At 48.6% G+C, this 8,245-nt stretch overlaps 1 long non-coding RNA gene across 3 annotated transcripts; it reads left to right on the top strand.

The window, feature by feature from the left end:
- Nucleotides 1-1,565: 1,565 nt before the first annotated feature.
- On the top strand, nt 1,566-7,970 carry LOC117802365. 3 transcript variants are annotated; one of them, XR_004625618.1, is made up of 4 exons: nt 1,566-1,725; nt 3,132-3,239; nt 4,588-4,789; nt 7,125-7,970. It is a non-coding gene; the product is annotated as an uncharacterized LOC117802365 (long non-coding RNA). The 3 variants fall into 3 exon arrangements; XR_004625617.1 differs by having other exon boundaries at nt 7,033-7,970; XR_004625619.1 differs by lacking the exon at nt 3,132-3,239 and having other exon boundaries at nt 7,033-7,970.
- Nucleotides 7,971-8,245: the final 275 nt, after the last annotated feature.

Here is an 8,245-nt window from a genome sequence, read left to right as displayed (position 1 = left end):
TTCTCATTTAATAGTAACACTTATTACACGACAGAAGAACTTCTCATATTAACTCATAACTCTCTGAACCCCCATAATATTATCCCCATTTTACAGATGAGGAAACTGAGGCATGGAGAGGTTGAGTAGCTTGCTGAAGTTCACACAGCTAGTCCTGGCAGAGGTGGGATTTGAACTCGGGAAGTCTGGCTACAAATCCTGTCAGTCGCTGCAGTCCTTTCATTTATAGCCATAGTGAATTACCAGCAGGCCGGGAAAAAGATAGCCAGACTTGAGGATTAAACAAGCATTAGAGCTATCGTAAGGAACTTTTCAGGAAGACTGAGGTTTGCTTTCTGGAGTTGGAATAGTTTTGCCCCAGGTTGATTTCATCCCCTAATGGAACTCACTGGGGTGCTGCATGTCCCTTGTCAACCGAGGCCTAGCCATAGCAGGAAGTCCAGACCATTCCCACGGAGGAGCCCCCTGACCACGGGTGGGACAGTCCCTGTTTTAGAGAATGCCCCAGCAACCTCAAATGAGAAAAATGCCGGGCCCCATCGTACACCTCAGGGGAGATTGGCACCGCCGTGGAGCATGTAGACGACATCTCCCCAGTGGACCAGAAGTGAAGGGTACCCCTGGGTTGTGCAATGTGGATTCTTATCCCTAGGTTTTCTGAAGGAAGTCTCTGAGATCCTGTGGGGATAGCTGGTGAAAAACTGCATGGTATGCCAAGTCCGGACATTCCTACTCCAGCTTGGGGGTAGGGCCTGTCTTCGGAGGGGCCAACTTCTCCTCCAAAGGGGGGAGCATTCCATTCCGCCATGGGTTCTCCTCAAAGAAGTCTTATCTGCACCTGTCATTTCACATTTCCAGACTTCTTTTATTTTGATAAACATCTGCCCAATGTTTCTCCTCCCATTGCTGTTTTTCACCATCAAAGGTACTGTGTCTCAACCTTCGGGAACCCAACCCTGGACAATGCTTTCTTACCCTACCTTGTCTCCATCTTGAATGGGCCAGGAAGTTTTGTGGGGCCTCACTTTCTATGGTTCGTAAGTGTATGTCAATGAATGTCCTTTTGCATGCTCTGCCCCTTCATTCTGAGGCAGGAATCACTCTTCTGGGCAATCACGGCTGCGCTGTGGTCTTTAGACACCCTGACTTTCCCCCTGGATACTCACTGTTTATCCCGACTCTACCCCCGTCTGGAATATCCCACAATTCAGAGTTAGTTGAACCAGTATTGAGACTAGTAGCATATACAACCGAGCCTAGCTCGTCTATTTTACAAACATCACACCTTTTATAATAGTGTTTTGGATGCATCCGAAAGTGCCACTGAGGACCAACTTAGAAGGGCCCCATGCTTCGTTTAATGCTCTGTTGTCACCATCTTGAAGCTCTTGATACTTTTTGAACAAGGGAGCCCGCCATTTTCATTTTGCAATAACCCTGCCCATTATGTAACAGGTCCTGCCACTGCCTGCTATTGGCCACTCTCCTCATGTCCTCCCCACCCCCACCCCACTCCAACCTGCTCCGTGGTCCTGGAGCAGAGAGGTTTGGTTCACTCTAGAACTTTGAGGTTTGGTTCTTAAAGCTCTTACATGATACTTACTAGTTCCCTTTTTCTGAGGAGGAGTCTTAGACCAGCAACGTCTCTGGAAAATACAAAGATCATCGTCCCAGTTCTGCAGGTGAAACAGAGAGAGATCCGTGGCTTCAGCCCCAGCGCCAGAGGTAGGTCAGAAGAGCTCTAACTCTGGGACTTGCAGAAGAAGAAATTGGTTTTATCAGGTGGGGTGAAGAGTGGGTATTTTGTAAAGTGGTCAAACTACACAGTCCCTACAGCTTGCCCGCAGAGGAAAGCATCACTGTGGTCCTCTAGCATCAAGAGAAAGGCAAGCAGCAGTCATTTTCCAGAAGGCTGAGGGTTCCAGGCAGATGGGCTGCGTTTGTGAACCTAGCTTGCAAAGTATTGCCTGACAAGAAAGCATAATTCTTATGTCTACAAGGGGACCTTGAGATGAGGAATCTGGATGTGAGCCGCTGTCCCAGAGGCAAACTCCCTAAAAGATAAAAAAGGAATTTGTAGCTGACGCACTATTTTGAGATCACGAAGGGTCAGTCGGAGGGAGAAGGCAGCTTTTCAAAGCGTGCTGGTGATCTAGGCCTGGAAAGCCCCTAAGCCAAGGACTGCCAGAGACAGGACTGTACTCTGACAAACCCTGTGGGGAGATTTGGGGCAAGTGATTTCATCTCTCTGGGTCTGGTTCCCCTTTTCTCAGCTAGAATACCTATTAGTATTGACCGCGAACGGCTAAGAAGAATGAAAAGTTTTTCCATTCAAAGCAGTGAGAACCGTACCTGGCATATTGTAAACACTCAAGAAGTGATGTTTGTTATAAGCAGGAGCTCTCCTAACTAAACACTGGGTGAAGCTAAAGATCTCACGTTTTCTGGAAGTTTCTCTTGAACCCTTTCCTTTTCAGCTTTGCCCCACTGGATCCCAGAGTCCTTACTCCCCTTGCACATTCTTTCAAAATGGCATCCAGGGTCCTGGGAAGAAGAGAGATTAGTAACGGTGGGGGGGGGGGGGGGGGGGGGGGAGCCAAGAGGGAGGAACAGGAAACCACCTAGGAAGCGTTCTTGCTAAAAAAGCCAAAAAACTGACTCTGGGCAGCCCTCTAGATGCAACTGCCAATATACAGAAAATCTAGGGGACAGAGCAACTACCACCATAAGCAAACTATAGGACTGTATTCAGTAAGATCCATACCATGGCAAACGATACAGGGCAAGAAACTTAGTTTCTTCCCACAGCAATCACAAACAAAATGCAAGAAAAAAAAAAAGCAAAGGAGGAAATCTGTGGATTAAAACAATCTTAGGATACCTATCAACCAATTATAATGTATGAACCTTATTTGTATCCCAATTCAAATAAGAAAATTTTTTCATCTATAAGATAATCAGGGAAGTATAAACACTGACTGAATAATCAATTATATTAAGGATTATTGAATTACTGCTGAAAAGTTTGAGGTGACCTAATGGTTTCACGGTTAATGTTTTTGGAAGAATCTCTGTCTTGTGGAAATACAAAATAAAATGCATGTACACGTGATGTCTGGGCTTTGCTTCAGAATAATCCGGGGAGTGGAAGGAATCAAGATAAACCAAATTGGCCAGGAGTTTGAAAATCCATAAAGCTGGGCAATGGATAGTCACACACTCCGTGGCCTGAGTCACAGGTATGTGCCCTACACCTCTCGCTGTGACTATTGCATATTAACCCATCCTGAAGTACCTCACTGATCAGCCGAAATTAAATCTGCACAGAACTCCACATCTCACACAGCACCTTCCTAGACACCACCTCCCTGGAGCCTCACGATAGCCCTGGGAGAGAAATACTAGGCTTATTCCCATTGGGCAGATGGGAAAACTAAGGCTCAGTACCTGGTGATGAAGCCAGTTAATGGCTAAACCTGCACCAGGGTCTGGCGTGTGACTCCATCCCACGTCCTCTCCAACGTACCAAGGTTGCCCTTTGGGGATGAGTCAGAGGCTAAGATGAGATATTCAGCTTTACGTCATCAAAAGCTCGATTTTGTCTCTGCGTGTTGTGACCAGCATCATCTTTCCCTGGCTGGGGGAGGCCAGCCGTGCTCCTGTGGAGCTGGTGGGTGGTTCGCAGCCCCAGCCTGGGGTGAAAGAGGGCACTGAGCGTAGGCAACCCTTCCAGGTGGAGTTTGGCCAGCTAGGCTTCCCTCCTGTGGTCAAGGAGCTTGTCACAGCTAAATATTGGGTGTGCCTGAGCACAGGGCTGCCAGCCAGGCTAAGGAAATGGAGCAGACAGGAGGCACCCCAAGTCCCCAACTTAGAAAGGAGACTTCCTCCGATCTTCAGGGGTTGAGGGGCAGGCAAGTGGGTCCCAAAACAGTAGTCCAGGATTTCAAAACTAGCTGCTCTCAAAGGGAGAGATCCTTGAGCCCCTGCAGGGTGGTTCCTCTTAGTGATTTCTTCCAAGAACAGGTCTGGAGGCTCTGGGCTCTTTGAATATGCATTAATAATAATAATGAAACATACCATTTCTTGAATGCTGGCATTGCACCAAGCATGACAGGCATGTGTCTCATGCAGACGTTCCTCATTCACGATTCACTATGGAGCAGGTACTGTTTTTGTTCGAACAATGAAGTTTAGAAAGTAACTCTTGAAAACCTCCGTCCATGTCCCCAGTCCCGCCCTTTGGAGGTAGGGGCTATTTACCATCCTGTGTATTCCTCCTGACACTGGTGGCTATCTCATCCACATTCTACTTGCACACCCACTCGCGTGTTTGGCATACACACACGCACATACACACACACACACATACAGCTTGTTGTTTTTATGAAAATAGAATCCTTCCTTATTCAGCAACTTGCTTTTTTTTTTTTCATACATTCATCAATCTTTTTTCCAATCCTGGGCATATAAACATGTGAGAGACTATCAGGAAATCTGGAATAAGCAAGAAAGATTCCTGGGTGTCTCTAAAAGAAAAGTATTCATTGTTTAGAGCACATCCTTCTAACTTCTGAGTTCATTTTGCAGCTCTGTAAGTTGTAGGGGCCAGAAAGACCCCCTGGGCTCCTGACTGTGGACACACGAATGAGCTTGGCAACCTTCCCCTGTTCAAGCAAGGCTGGTGCGTTCTGTCCCTTTGAAAATGCATTTCAAGATCTCTGATGTGCACAGGTCTGTTTTATGGATTCTCCTTTGAACCAACTGTGACGTCTCTCCAGTTCTGTCGATGGTAAGTTAAATCAAATCTTTCACAGGTGTTCATTTGTTATCTGTTTGAGAGTTGTAATTTCACCTTTCTTGAAAATCCTCTTTTAATAGCAGACGTTACGTTAGTGTAGAGATGGGGAAATTGAGATTTAGAAAGATATGCAAACACTCAAGGTAACACTATGGGTAAATAGCAGAATCTGGATTCAAACGTATGTCTGTCTACCCCTAAAGCGACCATGAAATCCCACGAGGACAGTTGTAAAGGAACAGGTACTAGCTATCTTGGTACTAGCTACTTAGCCAGGTGCTAGTCTAGGTATTTGAGATATGTTCCTTCATTTAACCCTCCCTCAACCTACGGAGTGAGCGCGAGCCTTGTTAGCCCCACCGTGCAGACAGAAAAGCAAGCTGCGCACAGAGAGGTCAACCAGCCGAAGTGGGACGCAGAGCCGGGCACTGGAGCGGAAGCTCTTCACTGCTACCTGTCCTCCCTCTAACGGTTCTAGGAGACCATCCTTCCTTGCTTCTGCTGGCGGCTGGTGTTTGCCCGCAGTCCTCGGCCTTCTTTGGCTTATGGATGCGTCTTTCCAATTCTCCGTCTTCCCATGGCATCCTCCTTGTGCGCCTCTGTGCCTCCCACATCATCTTCCCTCTCTGCCCCTCTGTCTCTGTATCCAAATTTCCTCTCTTAGAAGGACACCAGTTGTGTTGAATCGCAGCCTGACTGTCGACCTCATCTTAACTTGGTTAAATCTGCAAAGACCCTATTTCCAAGTGAGGTCACATTCCGAGGTACCAAGGATTAAGACTTCGATGTGTCTCTTTGAGTGGGGGAGAGGGGACACAATTCAGCCCATAACAGGCAGCATCTGGAGGTCAACCCCTCCCAAAGTGCTTCCATGCACGCTAGTCTCACGAGAAGCTCTATAGAGGGGAGGCTCCTGTGGTCTCACAAATGCAGAAGACCCTGTACCCGTGGCGATTCTCTGTAGCCATATGCATGCTAAGATCCTGAAAAGAGCTGCAGTGAAGAAACCCGTTGGCTGTGTAGAGGTTGGCATGTCCCAAGCTTACCTGAGCATGGACATTCCGGGGTGGGGTGGTGGCTGCTGTTTTAACAGTGTTCTGAGGAACTCACTTGGCGAAACTCACGCGGCACAAATGACCTTGAGACCAACAAGGTCTAGACTCACATTGTGACCTTGCTGTTTACTGGATATATGACCTTGGGCAATTTCTTTTCCTGTCTGAGTTTCAATGTCCTTACAAGTCTCTAAAATGGGAGTGAAGGGGCGCCTGGGTGACACAGCGGTTAAGCGTCTGCCTTCGGCTCAGGGCGTGATCCGTGATCCCGGCGTTCTGGGATTGAGCCCCGAATCAGGCTCCTCCACTGGGAGTCTGCTTCACCCTCTCCCACTCCCCCTGCCTGTGTTCCCTCTCTTGCTGGCTGTCTCTCTCTCTCTCTGTCAAATAAATAAATAAATATTTTTTAAAAATAAATAAATAAATAAATAAAATAAAATGGGAGTGAAAATTCCTAGTCACTTAGGGTAGGTTGACTGCTAAAACAGACAGACCCCCAAACGTATAATAGCTTGGAAATAATAGGATATAAGCTTGTTTCTTGCTCAGGACTGGGCAGGGAAACTACTGGCCGGGCAGTGTTTCTACAGGCATTCAGGAGCCATTTCAAATCTGTGGCTTCCAAGGGCATCTGGGGGTTGTCCCTGTTCCCTCCGGGGTGGAAGGGGTAGGGTTTGGAGGGTGCTTCTGGGGAGGTTCTCATGGGCCAGGCTTTGTGTGAAGCAACTTGCTTCCACTCACATGCCACTGGTCAGGACCCAGTGTTATGGCTGCAGCTAACTGTAAAGGGAGTTGGAGAATGTGGTCCCTGGAGGAGCAGGTATTTCCCAGCAGGGACTCGGCCCTAAAAAAGAAGGAAGGATGCACTTCTGGCTGACAATCAGCCGTAAGTGTATATACTTACCTTGCAGGTGTGTTCTGAGGATTAAGTGCCGCTTTTGACACATGCAAAGTCCTTAGCATCGCATACAGTTTAAAAATGAAAGATATGGAAGGGAATTGTCTTGAGAGATGAACTAGGAGTCAGGCGCTGGGGCACGACAGAAGTGTGGGACCCTCCTCCCCAAAGCATCCTCGTGGCTGCTGTCTGCTGTGTGGCAGGGAAAGGGGAGCAGAAGTCCTCAGGGTGTCATTCAATCCCGAGCAGCTCTCCCTCCCCCCTTCTTCCTTTCGAGCCAGATGGAGAAGCGTGTGCTCCAGAGTCTTGACAGCCTCCCGGCTTCCTGGCGGTGGCCCCCAGGACTACAAACCCCACCTTCCTGCCGTTGCAGAGCCAGCTGAGGGGTGGGCAGCACGCCAGGCCCCCACAGCAGCCCCTGGAGCACACGCCAGTTGCAGACTCTCGAGACGCTGGAGAGAGGGACGGGGTTCTCACCAGATCCCCACAGCCATCGCAAGCCCGCGCCTTTGTCCTGCTCCCGGCTTCCCCGGCTACCTGGTCCCCTGGCACAGGGGAGAAGTACACACCTTGAGACCTCCCGCCCTCTGGCTTCCATGGGCCCACAACGTCCTTCAAAGAATGCGTATTTTCCTTTTAATGAAGTCCACACTCATTATTAAACCAACCTATTAAACCAACCGTACCTCAGATCACATCCCCAACCCCTCAACACGAAAGCAGTTCCAACAGATGTCTCTCACAGCCCCTCCCCACCTTTCTCGAATGTAAATAAGCTTTTCAAGCTGCCATCAATATGTACACACAGTTCTGCTTTCGACTCTTCCCACCGGCTTTGTATACACTTTCCCATGGATCTGGGTCATCCTGGTGCCGAGTATCTCACAGGACAGCAAAAAATATGGAAGACGTATTTTGTTTTAGAATCTTAATACCCAGAACATCTGGGTGATACTCAGACAACTGGTGAGACTCTTGCTGATGCTGCAAGTCTCCAAGTCCAAGTTCCCCCGCAGACAGAAAACGCTGGATTTTGCATCTGCTCGTAAGAACATGGGTTTTCTCAAGCGCAGTGGACTGTGGGGTGTGACAGTTAGTGATTTCTTCCCTGGAAGTGGCATGACCTGCTGGCGTTCCCGTTGGCTGGAGTTGCGAGTACAGCCCAAATTTATTGGTTTTGATTCCTGTACCGTTCCCTGCGTAAATTAAAATGTGACATTATTACACCCTCCAACAGCCCACTGGTGACCTCTCGCACACTCCCCCCTCCGCAGCCATTATTCAGCATAATTTGACTGGTTTCAGGCAAGTTGGGGGAGTGGGGAGGGACGGGACGGGGCAGGGGAAGGCAGAGTCCAAATTAGAAACAGATTTAAAGAGCATTTGCAGGGAATTAGGCAGCGGGCCAGGAGCGCTTGCTGGCAGCATGTGCAACCCCTCTTTAGGGACTGTCAGCTCCTCCTCGGCCTCCACGGCGGATGTTTCCCGGCCAGA

This window comes from Ailuropoda melanoleuca, chromosome 1 (assembly GCF_002007445.2).
Source record: "Ailuropoda melanoleuca isolate Jingjing chromosome 1, ASM200744v2, whole genome shotgun sequence".
NCBI classification, from domain to species: Eukaryota; Metazoa; Chordata; class Mammalia; order Carnivora; family Ursidae; genus Ailuropoda; species Ailuropoda melanoleuca.
Note: the sequence above shows the minus strand (reverse complement) of the source record. Positions and strands in the feature narration are given on the sequence as shown.